Raw genomic sequence first — 18,259 nt, forward strand, 5'->3', positions numbered from 1 at the left:
ATATTTAGCTAGGACAACCAGTACATTGTGGCGCGTTGCGCAAAGTTTCACCTCTTCCGTTTCACCCATCATTGTCATCGTTCAACGGTGTTCTGAAGGTCGCCCGCAGAGTTTTAGCTACGGCCTGGAGTAAAGACGTATAAAGGCGTTTGTTCGAGCGGTGCCTCACAATATATGTTAGGTATGTTCAGATAACAACGGTAAATCGAGGTCTCATGACCATGTTTTGTTTTCAATGAACCTTTTGGTGGGCAAATGTATCGACGCAAAGAAATGGGCGTTAGTTTTGGAAGATACGGCGTACTGAAAAAAAAAAAAAACGTCGTATATCACTACAGGTAGAAACCGACGTTTCTTGCTATTTCAATAAGTTGCAACTGTGAAGGCCTGCTGCTAGGATTAGTCTCTCCTAATGGGGCTGGGGCAGGAAGGTCACCGCCGCTTGCGGCGGGGGCTAGCCTGCCACCGAATGTCTGTTGTAGGCCGTCATTGCACCCTCCACCGCTTCGGTGGTGGACGACGGCTGTTGAGGCGCGCGTCTTTCTTTCCCTCTTCCTTTTCGTCCTCCTCTATTTTCTCTTCTGTCTGCACGAGGCAGCGGGTGGCTCAGCTACAGAGCCAGTAAGTAGCAGGACCGTGCATTTTATTTTCCTTCTTCCTACAGCCACAACAACAACAACAACCTGCTGCTAGCGTAGCAAACTTTTGCCATCCATGCTTTTTACCCACTAAATCGATACAACATTTGCTTTTATTGGACTTATTAGAAACCTGTTTTGTTGTTGCCAATAATTTAGTAAAAAGACGCAAACATTGCTCCAGAAACAACGTGCTACAAAAAAAATTTCATATTCAACCCAAAAGAATCAGCCTGCCAAAACCCTTGCATTCACGTTATCCCTAGGCCGCGCAGGCACGTTCATACAGATCGGCTAAAGCGGGGCTTTATATTGCCACCTGGTGTCTCCATCTTCTTGCTGCGCCTGGAAGAAGAGGAGACTGAAGTTGACTCGTGTGCTGAGCGCCGAACGTTTTACCTGCTGGTACAGCTTCGTCTTGTCGTCTGTTACGTCTAGCCCTGTTGTCCGTGACATATTTTGGTGTCGGCGCAGGGTATCGATCCCAGTATATGTCCCGCACTCCTCCGCATACCCAGGATTCAGGTCCTGTGCCAATTGACACGCCTCTTCACCGCACTAGCCGGAGGAACCTAGGCCTACCACCTGAGTACGGGCCGTTGGAATTCACCACAGCAGCCGCCCCTCGACCTGTCAACGTATTACACTTTCCAGAACCCACGACTGCCTAAGGTTTTCCACGGCTGTCAGACGGAAGACGTCGAAGACTGGCTCACCCAGTTTGAACGCGTCGCCGCATTTAATCAGTGGGACGACGCCGCAAAGCTCAGGAACGTCTTCTTCAGCCTGGAAGATGGCGCTCGTACATGGTACGAGAATCGCGAAGGCGCCCTAACATCGTGGCGCGAGTTCTGCCGCTGCATCCTGGACACCTACACCAGCCCGGATCGCCGAGAACGAGCGGAAAGGGCTTTACGCTCTCGCATACAGATGCCGAACGAGACCATAACCATGTACGTGGAGGACATGACTAGGCTGTTCCGACGATCTGACCCGGCCATGCCCGAAGAGAAAAAGGTACGCCATCTCATGCACGGCGTTAAGGAACAACTGTTCGCTGGGCTCGTGCGCAATCCGCCGAGCACAGTTGCAGAGTTTCTTTCGGAGGCAGTCACGATGGAAAGGATGCTCCAGCAGCGGTCTACGACCTACGACAGGCCGGTACTCGCCGCTTCGCTCACGGAGCCGCATTCGGCCTTCGGGGCTAGTCCGGACCTTCTTCGCGACATCATCCGGTCCATTCTGCGCGAAGAGCTCCAGACGCTCTTCGGTGCTCCCCAGCCGACGATCGGCTCTACCTCTAGTATTGTCCGAGAAGAGCTTCAACAAGCATTTCGGCCTTCGGTACCATCCGCTAACCCGCCATCCTTTTCCACCGAGCCCTGTCGGCCAACCTATGCGGACATCTTGCGACGTTCCCCAACCGATTCCACACAATTACCGCCACCCGACCAAGGCTCGCTGTATTCAGCCCACCCCGAACCGTACATCGACAACCGCCGACCACTCTACCGAAAGGCAGACCTGTGGCGTGCCCCAAATCGGCAGCGCCTGTGCTTCCACTGCGGAGAACCTGGCCACCTGTATCGACAGTGCCCATATCGACAACTGGGACTGAAGGGTTTCCCATCGACATGCGTAGCCCTCCTTTAGGCCAACGACCCCGGGATATTGAGGACTACGTAGCCCAGCAGCGCATGGCGCCAACTTCTAGACGACAGTCACGATCTCCGTCTCCACGCCGACTATCCTCGCAGCCCAGCTCCTCCTGGATGGCGCAGCGACGGCCGTCTAGTCCGAGCCGGGAAAACTAAAGACAGCGACCTCAGGGGGCGAGGCCGCTTCAAATCGACGCAACGAAGACCCCCCGACAACGCCACCTGTGAGCGACCGCGACTTGACGGCCCCGACGACAGTTCGTACACGTGAAGATAGACTCTCGCTGGATATACCCGTGGTCCCCGACGGCTATAAGGTTAGCGCATTGGTAGACACTGGTGCTGATTTTTCCATTTTAAGCGGGAAGCTAGCGGCGCTTCTAAAAAAAGTGATGACGCCATGGTCTGGCACGCAGATTCGAACCGCTGGCGGGCATGTCGTAACTCCGAGCGGTCAGTGCACGGCGAGAGTCCAAATTCGCAACTCCAAGTTTGTTGTAAGCTGCCTTGTAATACCTGACTGCTCCCGCGACTGTATCCTTGGTGTCGATTTTCTTCGGGAGTTTGGGGCCATTATCGATCTCCGGAAGCGTACCGTGACCTTTTCAACTGAGAAAGCGGATGATACTGACACCGCAGACCGCCAAAGCCACGCCCCTCTTCGAATTTCCGCCGAGAGCGTTTCTATTCCGCCACGTTCCAGTGTTTTTGTGACCGTTAACTGCGATGAACTGCGTGGCGGAACGGCGGTCGCTGAGGGCAACCAGTCCCTTTTGCTCACCCACGGTATCACCTCGGCGCGGAGTCTCATCCATCTCCGTAACAGCCGATCTGAGCTCCTGGTGACTAACTTCACGAACGAGCCCCGCCATCTTTTCCGCGCTACCGCTATCGCATTCGCCGACGCCTTAGCGGACGTTTCTGAATGTTTTACGTTCGGAGAAGTTGAAAATGTGCACCCATCCCTTGATCGTCTGGATATTAGTGCAGATCTCTCGGAAACACAGCAGCACGACCTACGTTCTCTTCTTTTAAAATACAGTGCTTGTTTCGCGACATCATCGTAAATTCGGCAGACGCCTCTTGGGAAGCACCGTATAATTACTCCCGACGATGCCCGCCCTATACGCCAGCAGCCGTACCGCATCTCAACGGCGGAACGTGAAGCGATTCACACACAGGTTCAGGAGATGCTTCGTGATGGTGTCATCCAACCCTCCAACAGTCCGTGGTCGTCCCCTGTCGTGCTTGTGAAAAAAAAAGGATGGCACCCTTCGCTTCTGTGTTGACTATCGAAAGTTGAACGACATCACTAAAAAAGACGTCTACCCGCTGCCCCGTATCGACGATTCGCTCGACAAGCTTCGTCGCGCCCAGTACTTCTCCTCCATTGACTTGAAGAGCGGGTACTGGCAGATTGAGGTTGATGAGCGGGACCGCGAAAAAAACAGCTTTTGTTACCCCAGATGGACTGTATGAGTTTAAAGTGCTGCCATTCGGCCTATGTTCAGCGCCGGCTACTTTTCAGCGCATGATGGACACCGTTCTCGCTGGCCTCAAATGGCAAATCTGTTTAGTTTATCTCGACGACGTTGTCGTGTTCTCTGAAACCTTTGGAGAACACTTTGAACGCCTTCGAGCAGTATTAGATGCCCTCCGGTCAGCTGACTTGACGCTCAAGCCCGAAAAGTGCCACTTTGGCTACAAAGAGTTGAAGTTTCTTGGTCATCTCGTGAGTGCCGCAGGCGTTAGGCCAGACCCCGACAAAACTGCCGCTGTCGCAAAATTTCCCGTTCCTACCACGAAGAGGAGTTTAAAACGTTTCCTGGGTTTGTGTGCGTACTACCGCCGCTTCATCGCCGACTTTTCCAAGGTAACCGCACCCCTGAACCGCCTCACGCGGGATGATACACAGTTCGTGTGGGCCGCCGAGCAACAGGAGGCTTTTGCGGAGCTACGCAGACGACTGCAAACTACTCCTGTTCCTGCGCACTTTGATGAAGACGCTACCACCGAAATCCACACCGACGCCAGCAACATCGGCCTTGGCGCTGTACTCATTCAACACCAAGCTGGCGTGGAAAGGGTCATTGCGTATGCCAGCCGCACGCTCTCCCGCGCTGAAACAAATTATTCCACTACGGAAAAGGAATGCCTCGCAGTTGTGTGGGCAGCTATGAAATTTAGGCCTTACCTCTATGGACGCGCGTTTAAAGTCGTTACTGACCACCATTCTCTGTGCTGGCTGGCCAATCTCCGTGATCCATCAGGGCGCCTAGCACGATGGAGCCTTCGCCTTCAAGAATTTGATTACTCCATTGTGTACAAGTCTGGTCAGAAGCACGAAGATGCTGACGCGCTCTCGCGGGCACCCGTCGCATTTGTCGATAACGCCACGGATGACACAAGTTTTCTTGGACTACTGAATGCCTCAGATATAATGACCCGACAGCGAGCTGACCCAGACCTTCGACCTGTCATTGACCACCTGGAGGGTCACGCTACTGACGTCCCCCGCCAGTTTGGAAGGCACCGTTCTGCATTCTGTCTTCGGAATGGCGTTTTATTCAAGAAAAACTCCAGCACTGTTGATCGAGCGCACCTCCTTGTCGTGCCGGCCGACCTGCGCGACGACATCCTTTTTGCTTGCCACGATGAGCCCACCTCCGGCCACTTAGGCTTTGCACGCACACTCGCTCGAGTTCGTCAAGCCTATTATTGGCCTAAACTTTCTGACGCTGTCCATCGCTACGTCAGAGGCTGCCGCGAGTGTCAACGTCGGAAGGTACCTCCTCTCAAACCCGCGGGTTTGCTCCAACCTATTATTCCACCTCGGACGCCGTTTGACCAAGTCGGCATCGACCTACTGGGCCCATTTCCGCTGTCATCGACGGGTAACAAATAGATTATAGTCGCGACCGACTATCTCACACGTTATGCGGAAACCAAGGCAGTGCAGCGGGGCACATCAATTGAGATCGCTGAATTCTTCATGCAGCAAATCGTGTTGCGTCATGGCGCACCGTCCCTAGTCGTAACCGATCGAGGCACCGCCTTTACGGCACAGCTCATGCACGACGTGCTCGAGCTTAGTCATACCAGCCACCGAAAAACTACTGCATATCACCCGCAGACGAATGGCCTCACGGAGAGACTCAACAAAACCATCGCCGACATGATCGCAATGTACATAGACTCGCAGCACAAAAACTGGGATGAAATTCTTCCCTACATCACATATGCCTACAACACGGCCACCCAAGAGACGACGCGTTTTACACCATTTAGCCTAGTCTACGGACGTGACGTTCAGACGATGTTGGATGCTATGCTTCCGAGCTGCACAGATGATCATCCACTCATGCCAGACGCCGAACAGTTTGCTCAGCGCGCTGAGGAAGCACGTCAACTTGCCCGAATTCACATTCAGCAACAGCAGGGCACGGATGCACGCCGCTACAACCTCCGTCATCGACACGTCGCCTACCATCCCGGAGAGAAAGTTTGGGTATGGACCCCGGTGCGTCGGCCCGGCTTGTGTGATAAACTGATTTCCCGCTACTTCGGACCTTACGAAGTTCTGCGCCGAGTCACGGAAGTAACATACGAAGTTCTTCCAGTGGGTACTGTGCAGCCCTCGCGTCGGCAACCACGCTCCGAGGTCGTGCACGTCGTCCGCATGAAGCCCTATTTCACGCGGTAGTGCGCTATGCGCTTGTTTCGTTGTTGCGTAGGACACCTTACCTCGCGCTCCGTCCCTTATTTCTTTTTTTTAAGAGGGGGAGTAATGCCACCTGGTGTCTCCATCTTCTTGCTGCGCCTGGAAGAAGAGGACACTGAAGTTGACTCGCGTGCTGAGCGCCGAACGTTTTGCCTGCTGGTACAGCTTCGTCTTGTCGTCTGTTACGTCTAGCCCTGTTGTCCGTGACAATATGTTAGCTGGTTGCTTACGAATTGCATCCAACCTCGTATTGGGGAGGTACCAGGTTCGCTCCCTGGTGCCGCCGGGCATTCACCGGTTTTTTCAATGTGTACAAGTTTCCCCCCGGCCTGGTATTCGACTCTTCTGTGGTTATATGTTTGGAAAAAAAAAAAGGCCACGGACCAAAAATATTGGTTCAGTAAGAAATAAAAATAGGCCACAAAACGGGCTTTTGCCGCGCTGGGCGGTCTTACTGTTGTGAGATGGCGGAACGAATCACTGTCCCATAAATTGAATGAATTGAATTGGTTCACAGGAAGGGAAAGGAGCAGTATCTGTCACACTTGCTCTGTGGACACCTGAACCGCGCCGTAAGGGAAGGGAGGAAGATGGGAGTGAAAGTGGAAAGAGAGAATGGGGAGCCGTAGTGGAGCACTACGGAGTAATTTCGATTAACTGGGGATCTTTAACGTGCGCTGACATCGCACAGCACACGGACGCCCCTTCGTTTCGCTTCCATCGAAACGCAGCCGCCGAGGTCGGGTTCGAATCCGGGAAATCCGGCACAGTATTCGGGCGTCTTACCACTGCACCTCCCCGGCGGGGCAATCACTGTCCCATCGACGCAACTATTTGGGACCTAGGTCTCCGTTCCCAAGCGTTTCACCCCAAAGAGCCAAGCTTGTACCCATTGAAAACCGGTGGTGGCCACCGCTTTTTTTTTTCTTTATTGACAGCTTCAAAACCAGATTTTACGCACACAGAATATTACGCGACAAACACACAACTTGGGTTAAAAACCACGCCAGCTACGACGGCGTGATTCATTTAAATTCAGGCATGTGTAGCAACGCTTCCATGGGGAACCATTCAGGCACTTGGTCTTGTGTCCTGAAAACATCAATAACGCTAGCAACGGATTCTCGAAAATAGTGCCGTATTTTCCTCGCATCAATGTCTGCATACCTGAAAGCCATTCTGGATCGCCAAATAGTGTGTAGGCCCAATAACATGATCATGTCCAGCGGTAGCGCATCATCATCTTCAATTGGTAAAAATCTAATTCCGAATGCATCCACAGGTATAGGTCTTTTTTAATCGTCGTTGTAGAATGTCCCAGAAGAAAAGAGCGTCCCAACAGACTGAGAAAACTTGTTCGATAGATTTCTTGTTTTATTTTTTTTTTTTTTTTGGTTCTTGGTTTGTGGGGATACCGTCCCAAAGCAACTCAGGCTATGAGAGAGGCCGTAGTGGGGGCTTCCGGAAATTTCGACCACCTGGGGTTTTTTAACGTGCACTGACATATCACAGCACACGGACGCCACTCCGTTTCGCCTCCAGCGAAACGCAGCCGCCCAGGCCGGGATTCGATCCCGCTTCCCTGGGCACAGTAGTCGAGCGTCGTAACCACTGCGCCATCCCATAGTTTTCGGCTTGCTGTATATAAAGCAACGGTTTCCACAAGGTACAAAAAACGTTTTTATTTCTAAATAGGCCTTAACTTCTAGTTTATTGCTATGGAGCTTGAAAAAGAAAGTTTTTGTCCAAGGACTGCTTAAGGACTAACTTCCATGGACATGCACTCTACAACGATCTGTATAATTAGCTCGAGAGAAAGAGCTCGCATAAGTCCTTATAAAGTTTCTTTCCGATTACAGATGATAAATATTCAAAAGAAAATCGGGCTTGCAAGACACGACATGACATGTACACTTCTTTAAAAATGCCAAACCTTCTCCCTTGCATGCTCACTGAAATAAATTTGGCAAAACTTTGTTCAACCTACCCTGACACATCGTAAAAATAGTTCCTTCGTTTCCAAAGCCACTGCCCTCCTTTTTACCTACCACTGTTCAGTCTATTTACGATAGGCTCCACCCTGCGCATAGACAAAACAGCACCGTGTTTCCAACTTGGTTGCCGATTTGCGTGCGGATAAAACAAGCATAACTAAAGAACGTGAAACGATTAACCAACTGGCGCAAATGCAGATGCCCCAAACCAACTCCTCCAGAGCGGACGCGATGAAACAAGCTTGTTCGGCGGGTGAGCTCCCAAGTACCTTCCCCACACAAAAATGGCAAACACGGTGCAATCTCTGCGCATTCACACGAGAACAATGCGGTACTTGAAACACGTGCCATATGAGTAAGTGAGAAGACTTTATTTACACCGACATGGACCTCGGGGCAGGGGCTCAGCCAGGGGGAGGGTCTCCTCGCCGGCTCTCCTGCGCCGTGGCCGCAGAGAAGGCCTTGGAATAAGCCTCCTCCGCCAGGCGTAGGACGATCTTTTGTTCATCCAAATTTGGGCTGTGGATGTAGGATTCCCAGGTAATTTAATCAAGGGGATCAGTTTCTTTTGCTCCCGGAGAATCGGGGCATTGCCAGATTAGGTGATTTTGACTCGTGTTCTTGGTTACAAGAAATAAATTACAAATCGTAGCACGCGCCAATATAGACCAACCGAATCATTTTCGTCTCTTGGCATTCTCACGTACATCCAAAATATGCTGGTTTCAGTATGACTGTGCATCGGTAGTTTTCCAGCAGCACTCCTAAATGCTTCACAGGGGTTGTTATGTTGTTGTTGTCGTTGTTGTTGCTGTGGCTGTAGGAAGAAGGAAAAGAAAATGCACGGGCCTGCTATGGCTCTGTAGCTGAGTCACCTCCACTGCCTCGTGCAGACAGAAGAGAGAATAGAGAATAAAGAAAAGGAAGAGGGAGAGAAAGAACCGCGCCGCAACAACAGCCGTCGTCCACCACCGAAGCGGTGGCGGGTGCAATGACGGCCTACAAGATAATTCGGTGGCAGGCTAGCCCCCGCCACAAGCGGCGGTGACCTACCTGTCCCAGCCCCATCAGGGGAGCCCCGCCGGGGTGGCGCAGCTGGAGTACCCGGGCTCGAACCCGACCACGGCAGCTGCGTTTCGATGGAGGCGAAATGAACAGGCGTCCGCGTGCTGTGCGATGTCTGCGCACGTTTAAGATTCCCATGGTCGAAATTACTCCGCAGCCCTTCACTACGGCTTCTCTTTCTCTCTTTCCACCTTCACTCCCACCTTCCTCCGTTCCCTTACGGCGCGCCCCGCCGGGGTGGTGCAGTGGTAAAACGCCCGACTACTGTGCCGGAGTACCCGGGTTCGAACCCGACCTCGACGGCTGCGTTTCGATGGAGGCGAAATGAAGAGGCATCCGTGTGCTGTGCGATGTCAACGCACGTTAAAAATACCCAGGTGGTCGAAATTACACCGTAGCCCTCCACTACGGCTCCTCTTTTTCTCTTTTCACTTTCACTCCCACCTTCCTCCCTTCCCTTACGGCGCAGTTGAGGTGTCCACAGAAAACAAGTGAGACAGTTACCGTGCCTTTCCCTTCCTACAAATCAGTTTTCCCTTACGGCGCGGTTCAGGCGTCCACAGAATTAAGTCTGACAGATACTGCGCCTTTCCATTCCTGTGACCCAATTATTATTATTTTTAGACTAGGGATGTTCACGAAATTCGTCGGGATTGTGGGCCACTCTCCATGCCAGAACGCTAGGCATTTATCTCAGTTCACAGCCCCGCTTCGGTGCCATACCGATCCAGGCGTCTGTGCAGAGAATTTCATTTGGCGCTTCCTCGAACGCGGCACCCCACAGCGTACAAAAACAGACGCAGTAAAACCAGGAATCAGCGAAGTTTCAAAGGCTTTCGCCTTAGCGCACTTTAGTGGTCCAATGTGCCACACAATTTTTTTTTGTTGTTGCGAGGCATTGCTCTATTCAATCCAGGTCTTAATAGGTTCGTTCATTTCTCTTTTATGAAAAAAAAATTGACAATACTCTATTTTCAAGATAATTTATCTAAACAGTCCAAGTAATTTCGACCATCTGGGGATCTTTTTCAGCCCACGTTAAAGATACCCAGGCGGTCGAAATACTCCGGAACCCTCCACTACGGCTCCTCTTTCTCTCTTTCCACTTTCACTCCCACCGTCCTCACTTCCCTTGCGGCGCGGTTGAGGCGTCCACAGAAAACAAGTGAGACAGTTACCGTGCCTTTCCCTTCCTATAAATGAATCAGTTTTTCAAAAATATACCATTGTTATACATTACAATTCTCTATATGCCAATAGAGCATTTATTTACATATGCATGTGTGTGTGTGTGTGTGTGTGTGTGTGTGTGTGTGTGTGTGTGTGTGTGTGTGTGTGTGTGTGTGTGTGTGTGTGTGTGTGTGTGTGTGTGTGTGTGTGTGTGTGTGTGTGTGTGTGTGTGTGTGTGTGTGTGTGTGTGTGTGTGTGTGTGTGTGTGTGTGTGTGTGTGTGTGTGTGTGTGTGTGTGTGTGTGTGTGTGTGTGTGTGTGTGTGTGTGTGTGTGTGTGTGTGTGGTGGGGGGGGTTAACGTCCCAAAGCTACTCAGGCTATGAGAGACGCCGTAGTGGAGGACTCCGGAAATTTCGACCACCTGGGGTTCTTTAACGTGCACGGAAATCGCACAGCACACGGGCGCCTTGCTTATCGCCTGCACCGAAAAGCGGCCGCCGAGGCCGGGATTCGATCCCGTGTCCTTGGGAACAGTGGTCGAGCGCCGTAACCAGTTCGCCTCCCCGGCGGGGGCAAGTGCGTGTGCGTGTGCGTGTGTGTGTGCGTGCGCGCGCGCATATGTGTATTTATGATGACTGACTATTATTCGCTTATTGTCACCACAAGAAAAAGATAAAAGGTGAACGTTCGCCAGCGCTTTGCTTTAGTATCGGTGATTGCTATCATCCTTCATATACTTACAACACCATAAAATTCTTCCAAGTACACAGAAGCAGTTAAAATCCTCAATGAGACTGAGATAACCTTTACGTCTCATTGTGCTGCAATGGCTGCATCGAAAAAGAACAGCGGCGCCAGACCAGTTCCAACTCTCCAGCGCAATGCAACAGCCCTATTAGCGAAGCGTCCAGAGCCTTTTTTTTCGGGGGTGTGTGCATACGGTACCGAACCGAAGTAGGGCACCGCAGCCACTCCAATGGCAGCATTCATCGGTTGGTTACGCATATCGTAACCGCGGCCTGCGACAGTTTAGTACCCCTACGGGTGCAATGGCACCTTCAAGCGCAGCATCGCGCTCCGTTGAGCCCTGCAGAAGAAGAAAAAAGCGATAAGCGGGGCAGCGAGAGAGGAGGTCTGAGGTGAGCTGTCAAGCACGCTATGGAAACACCGGCCGCGCGGATCTCTTCCAGGGTGAAGGGCACGCAGGGGCGCTCATGCAGAACACGTGCCAGAACACGAATGCCGCCCGAGGAAATATATATCACGCGGCTGCGCTCTGATCCGCTTGAGGCAGCTTTCCCACAACGCAGCCTAGAGGTTCTGCATGCGGCACACGGCCGAGAGTTACGTCATAACTAGCACGCTAAGGGCTGGGTGAACGCGGCCGAAATAAGCGAGCCTGTCACGAATGCGGTTGGGCCCCTTTTGAGCCTTAGATCTACTATTACCATTGTTCAAGGTCACACTATTCTGAAATTTGATGTTGAGCAATAGATCAGCAATAGATCGCATAGAAACAGCGCGTACCACGTGACATCGCTTGTAATAGAATTGTGCGCTAGTGGCCGTGGAGAGGAGGAGTGGAGAGGGTAGCCTAGGCAGCTTCCTTAAAACGCTGTTCTTTGGGTGGTGCAAGGGGAAGCCGCAGTATGTTACAATTATGGATGGACACCTCACTCGCGCCATAAGGTATAGGGTGGAAGAAGTCAGTGAAAGAAGATAAAGAGTTGCCATAGTGAAGGGTTGTTGTTGTGGCTGTAGGGAGAATGAAAAGAAAATGCACGGGCCTGCTACTGGCTCTGTAGCTGAGCCACCTCCGCTGCCTCGTGCAGACAGAAGAGAAAATAGAGAAGAAAGAAAAGAAAAAGGGAGAGAAAGACGCGCGCCGCAGCAACAGCCGTCGTCCACCACCGAAACGGGGGCGGGTGCCATGACGGCCTACAGCAGATAAAACTTCTGCGGCAGGCCAGCTCCCGCCGCAAGCGGCGGTGACCCACCTGCCCCAGCCCCATCGGGGGAATATCAGCTTCGGAACAATTTCGTCCGTTGGGGACAGCCCCGCCGAGGTAGTGCAGCGGTAAGACGCCCCACTACTGTGCTGGAGTACCCGGGCTCGAACCCGACCACAGCGGCTGAGTTTCGATGGAGGCGAAATGAAGTGGCGTCCGTGTGCTGTGCGACGTCAGCACACGTTAAAGATCCGCAGGTGGTCGAAAATACTCCGTAGCCCTCCTCTACGGCTCCCCTTTATCTCTTTCCACTTTCACTCCCACCTTATACTTTCCGTTACGCCCCGCCGGGGTGGTGCAGTGGTAAGACGCCCGACTACTGTGCCGGAGTACCCGGGTTCGAACCCGACCTCGGCGGCTGCGTTTCGATGGAGGCGAAACGAAGAGGCGTCCGTGTGCTGTGCGATGTCAGCGCACGTTAAAGATCCCCAGGTGGTCGAAATTACTCCGTAGCCCTCCACTACGGCTCCTCTTTCTCTCTTTCTACTTTCACTCCCACCTTCCTCCCCTCCCTTACGGCGCGGTTGCGGTGTCGACAGAAAACAAGCGAGACAGTTACCACGCCTTCCCTTCCTATAAATAAATCAGTTACGGCGCGGTTCAGATGTCCGCAAAGCAAGTGTGACTGATACTGAGCCTCTCCCTTCCTGTGAGAGAGAGAGAAAAAAAACCCTTTATATTCGGGGCGCGCAGGCCCCTGGGTCCCCGCACGACCCCACTGATTCAAGTGTTATGTCCCTGAGGAGCATAACACTGGCAGCCCGGCCGATGGCGATGATCTGCACGACCGGGTCCTCAGAACGTCGCAGGGTCTCCCAGTCCTCCCAGGTCTTCAGCTGCTCTAGGCCCCGCGGGGGAGGGTCTGCCGGGCAGAGGGAGAGGATGTGGATTGAAGAGGCAAAGGGTTCTGGGCAAAGGATACAAGCAGGAGTGTGGAAGGAGGGATGGTAGTGGGAAAAGGCAAGGGGTGAAGGAAGAGTGTGTGTTTGCAGTCTGCGCCATAGTGTTGCGTGTTTATTGTCTAGGGAGGGGTTAGGTGGGGAGTAGAGCTGGCGCGAGGCTCTGTAGGACTGCGTCAGCTCGCTCAACGAGTGCATACGCTCCTTCGTAAATTCCGGATTAGAGGCCACCTGAGCTCGGTTTAAACAACCTCGAGCTAAAAGGTTGGCAGCCTCGTTTCCGGGATTCCCGGAGTGCGCAGGCACCCATATCAGCTCCACATGGCAGGGCGGCGGTGCATCGCGCGAGTCCAGTATGCTAAAAGCAGGGACTTGGACTCGGCCACGTGCAATATTTAGAATTGCTGTTTTTGAATCAGTTAAAATGTACTGGGATTCCGTGCGGGTTATGGCTAATGCAATGGCAGCTTCCTCTGCAGTTTCTGGGTCTGTGGGGAGAGGTAATATGATAAGAGGGGATGAAGAGGAATCCACCACGGCTGCGGTCGCTTCATCACCCGTGCATGCAGCGTCCACCCATACGGCGTCCACCTCACCGCCTTATATCGGTGGAGCGCCTTTGCACGGGCTCTGCGGCGTTTATCATGGTAGGATGGATGCATATTTTTCGGGTATGGCTTGATAAATAGTCCTTGGTGGATATGTCGGGGGATGGAGAGAAGGGTGGGGTCGTTAGCCGGTATCCTGATTCCAAGGGAGCCTAGGATATACCGTCCAGTGGATGTTTGCTTGAGTCTGATGTATTGAGCTTGTCGGAGGGCCTCCACGAGCCCCCCAATCGCGTTGTGCAGACCCAGGCCTAGCAATATGTCTGTGGGTGTGTTGAGGGGAAGGCGTTCCAGTAATATGCGTTGTGGGGCTAGTTGGTTCATACTCAGATTGGTTTTATGCGCACAAAAAGACGAAACAAAAGACAAGGGAGACAGGACGGAGCGACCTTGCGACCGGTGAAGTGCGACCTTGTATGCCTTGCGGATCAAGGCATCCAAAGCGTTTATGTCATGTTTGGACAGTTTTAGGTAAGGAGTAGTGTAAATCACACGGCTGACGACGAAGGCATGGATGAGGCGACAAAGGTCGCGCTCCTTCATGCCCCTATGGTGGCCCGAAACTCTTCGGATGAGGTGCGATATCGCACCTGCAACCTGCCTGAGTTTCTTTAGGGTGGTGGTGTTTTTACCATTGATCTGGATGTCTAGGCCCAATACGCGGAGGGTTTCAACCTCCGGTACTGGGCTCCCATTCAGTTCACTGGTAATAGGGGAGTGGGGGGAATGGCGGTTCTTGGGGCGGATGAGCAGCAGTTCGGACTTATCTGGGGAGCAAGACAGTCCGATGCTCCTTGTGTAATTTTCGGTCTGTGTGGCTGCTTCCTGTAAGGTGTTTTCTATATCGCCGTCACTGCCGTGAGTCGTCCACAGCGTGATGACGTCGGCATAAAGGTGTGTTTCAGATGCGGGATGTCTGACAGTTTTCGGGCGAGGGGGATTTGGGTGACGTTAAATAAAAAAGGAGAGAGGACGGACCCTTGAGGGGTGCCGACACTTTGAAGTGTGTAGGAGGAGGAAGAAAGAGGGCCGCAGTGTACCTGAGCCGTGCGGTCAGTGAGGAATGCTCGAATATAAGTGTACGTTCGTGCACCTACATTCAATTTGGATAGGGCAGTCATGATCGCCTGATGTTTGATGCGATCAAAAGCTTTGGAAAGATCCAAAGCTAAGACTGCCTTGGTGTGACAAGGAAGTAGTGGGTCAAAAATGTCGTGGGTGAGTTGTAGCATGGCGTCCTGTGCGGACAGATGGGGTCGGAATCCCACCATGCTGTGCGGATATAGATTGTTGTCTGCCATATGTGCTGTAAGTCTCGCTAACACGACATGTTCGAAAAGCTTCCCGAGGCAAGAGGTTAGCGAAATAGTGCGAAGGTTTTTGAGTGTAAGTTGTTTGTTAGGTTTGGGTATAAATATAACCTTCTCATGACGCCAGAAATGCAGGAGGACACCCTCCACCCAGCACTGGTTAAAGTATGCCGTAAGTTTGGTGATCGACTGGTCTTCCAGATTACGAAGCATGGCGTTTGTGATTTGGTCCAGACCAGGTGCGGAGTTGGTTTGGAGACTAAGAAGGGCTGCTCTGACTTCCGTCTCCGTGAACTCTGTGTCCAGTGTCGAATTAGGTGTGGGGGCTCCCGGAGAGGTGTATGTGTTTTGAAGTGTGTCTAGGAGGGCGTCGGGATCTTCAATATGTTCGTGTACGAGGCGTGTCACGTCATGTGTTGTTGAAGTGGTGCGTGTAGGGTCAATGAGATGTCGGGTGGTGCCAGCTCAAACAGGAGTGGCCCGAAAGGACGCCAGATTTAGTGAGCCAACCACGCTGTGCGGAGAGCGGCTGCTAAATGTATTGGGCCGCCGCCATTTTCGTCAGTCTTCCACTATGGCAGTTCTTTCTCCTTTGTGTCTGTCCTTCCTCCCTTTCTTTAGGATAGGGTTCAAGTGTCCACCAGAAGTGTGACAGAAATTGTGCCTTCCCTCTCATAGTCCGAGTCGCTTTGGGACATTAAAACCTATAAACAGTCCAAACCTTTCCTCAATTCTAGACCAATTTACAACTTTACTAATAAACATAGAAACAGTAACAGTTCAGTGATCAAAGAGCTTCTCAATCGCTGCAGCATGAAAGAAATCTATATAATGACCATTGAAATCAGCCTTAGTTCTCATATCGACATAGCTATCACTCGCCATTCGGTTCAGCTGCGTTGAACACACAGGCCTTGTCAGTATCAACGTCAACAATGACATGGTCAACTAGAGCTTCTGTCTCGGAAAGACGGCTTGCGTTTTGCACGAGGCTCTTGTGTGCGAGGTCGCCTTTAATAGGAAAACCGAAAAAGACCACTGCAATGGCAGCCGTGTTCAATCGCATTTCGTGCGTCCTTCCTCTCTCGACCGATTTAAGAGTTTTAGCTCTTACTAACGTTTGTACGTTTCCTCTCTGTCCTAAATTCAAGATGGCGGGTGAGTACGTAATCAGTTGCCGTAGCATTGCAGTCTGGTGTCACGTCGTCGTTACCACATGACCACCCTCGTGCAACTAAGTTGGCGGCCAAGGTGTGTCCACCATGTTGGTCAAGGTGGCCTGCCACGTTAGGTATGACCTAATTCACAAAGTGACCACCAGGTCAGCTGCATGCAGTGACCTTATCGCTACATCCTGTAGGCCAGCGTGGCTGTCTGTGATGTCATCACACGAAGACCACAATTGTGGCGCATCCGTCTGACATAGCGGAGCGGCCGGTGTGGCTGCGAAGGACTGCGCTCCACTTGCGCAGTGAGGATGTATCTGTTATATCTTTCACGATACATGTATTTTCAATTATATTTTATTATCGCAATGGTAACTGCACACACAAACACACAGCGAATGAACCGTATGGGCAGCTACCAAATTCGGAATGCAGATACTGCGAAAGATGCTTTCCAGTTATCGCCGCATTTATTTAACATGAAGTGCGACCCATTTCGATATACAATCGAGCTTTCCTGCTTAAACAATGTATACTTTAAAGCCGTGCTTTCAAGTTAAACTACGATTCATGGCTAGCACTTAAAAGAAGTAGGGTCTAAAGTACCATCCTTCGACGTTTTTATAAAGCCTTGGTGTTCGTCCTGCGGCGAGACAACATCGTATACCCCCGTCCCGTACGTCGTTGCAGCATCGTTTGCACGACGTGTTGTTGAGCAAAACGTCGAAAAACGCGCTCTTAGCGGCACCATGAAAGAAAACGACAAATTCACAACTGCGCCGCCCGCTGCGCCGCCCGCTGGCGCGGCGTATACTACGGCACTCTCGTGCACTCCCTAGTCGTCGCTAGGCCTAAATTGTTTCGCATCGAAGGCACATCCGACGACGCTTTGTAATTGCTCAGCGCTAGAGTACATGGTCTCTCATGGAACTGCCTTACTGCCGATCCCATAGTATTAGTAAAAGAAAGGTGTAAATTTCGGTGACGCCTTAGCAGCGGAACCAGCGTGCAGACGATCGATGAGCCGCGCGCCGCACCAGCGGTAATGTGTTGCGTAACTTATTTGTATTGCAATTATCAATAACACGTGGGTCAGAAATCCGCAAGAAAGATTTTTGTTTGCTGTCGGCTTATTGTTTAAGTGAAGAACAGATTTTAGCACGTTCTTGCGTTGGCGGAAAAGATCCACCGTATCGTTGGCGCGGAGGGCTTGCAGGAGGCACGGCCTGCCCGGCGTGCGTGGCTACTACGGCGGAAGTGGGCATCATATTCGTGAGTCCGTCATTGGTACTAGGTTTATCTTGCTTACATAAAACGTTCATAAGCGAATTAAATAAGGTTGGACTGGAAAGCGGTGAAGCAGAAACATATCACAGCCGAACTCGGACTGTCGATGCATGCCTCCCGCATACGCTCTCGGTAATCATGTTGCGATTTCTTTTATTCTTTGCGCAGTCCACGATCCCGCATTGCTGTCCCGATGACATTACCACTAAAAGGGGCGCTAATAAAGGTATTTAAGTCTCTCAAACGGCAATATACCGAGGTGCAAGGCCTCTCTGCTATGCATGAAGCGTGCGAATGCACAGCCCACTCGGTAATGGCAACAATTAATGGGCCGGCGCAAGGAATCTGGTTAGAGAGTATTTTCCTCCTCTCCTACTCGCTCTCGGTAAAACGGTCTATAGCTATAGCGTCATCACACCACGTGACAAGACCACAAAGCAAAACCACCAGGTGGCTCGCCACCATAATGATGGAGTAATTTCACCCGGCCTGGCCTGGCGGCTGCGTGCGCACAACCGTCAAGCCAGCAGTCAACCACTGTGCTGTCGTTCCAATTTATGCGTCACGCGGACGGGTGCCGAACTGGCCACTCACAGCCACCATTGGTGCCAAAATTGTGACTCATTCGGCAGAGGGTTTGTAAAGGTAACAAACAATTTGATCTGATATGGAGCACAAAATTACTTGTCGGGTTGAGACCCAGCCTGTGTGAGGGCCCTTAGTCACACAGACGA

The 18,259-nt window shown here is 51.8% G+C and overlaps 1 protein-coding gene and 1 pseudogene across 1 annotated transcript in view; one reads left to right on the top strand and one right to left on the bottom strand.

Annotated features, from left to right (window-relative positions):
* Pex16 (peroxisomal biogenesis factor 16) overlaps window positions 1–18,259 on the top strand; it is a 170,585-nt gene that overhangs the window by 58,573 nt on the left and 93,753 nt on the right. The gene's annotated exons all lie outside the window — the stretch shown is intronic.
* On the bottom strand, window positions 12,930–15,063 carry LOC146192342 (uncharacterized; annotated as a pseudogene).

Source organism: Amblyomma maculatum, chromosome 4 (genome assembly GCF_055883805.1).
Source record: "Amblyomma maculatum isolate TAMU_Amacu chromosome 4, ASM5588380v1, whole genome shotgun sequence".
NCBI lineage: Eukaryota > Metazoa > Arthropoda > Arachnida > Ixodida > Ixodidae > Amblyomma > Amblyomma maculatum.